Source organism: Ptychodera flava, chromosome 4, assembly GCF_041260155.1.
Source record: "Ptychodera flava strain L36383 chromosome 4, AS_Pfla_20210202, whole genome shotgun sequence".
Classification (NCBI taxonomy): Eukaryota; Metazoa; Hemichordata; class Enteropneusta; family Ptychoderidae; genus Ptychodera; species Ptychodera flava.
This window is the reverse complement of record NC_091931.1, coordinates 38838199-38838577: the sequence shown is the minus strand read 5'-3', so window position 1 is coordinate 38838577 and position 379 is coordinate 38838199.

Sequence of the window (379 nt, the reverse complement as noted above, 5' to 3'; positions counted from 1 at the left end):
TCTCTGTTCTTGTTGGTAATTGTTGTTTTTAATGCGGGAAGGAGCTGTCTGATGTTATTTAATGCAATCTTGTTTTTGTCTTGTACTTCAAGTCGCAAAGGTGGTAGATTTCTGATATGGGTATCACCGGTCACCAGTCTAGACCAACAAGCAAACTGACATGCAGCTCTGGAAAGGGTAAACATATAATATGGAGGTGTAATACTGAAAGAGACTGCCCTTGTAAATTTGGCGTCAGATCTCTTGGGAGACTTTTCCAAAGCACCAATTATAGCTTATCAATTTATGAGATTTTTTGCAAATTGTTAGGTGAAATATGGACCATTGACAGTAAATAACAACAGAGTGAAATCTACAGAAAGGCAGTCATGTAATTGGA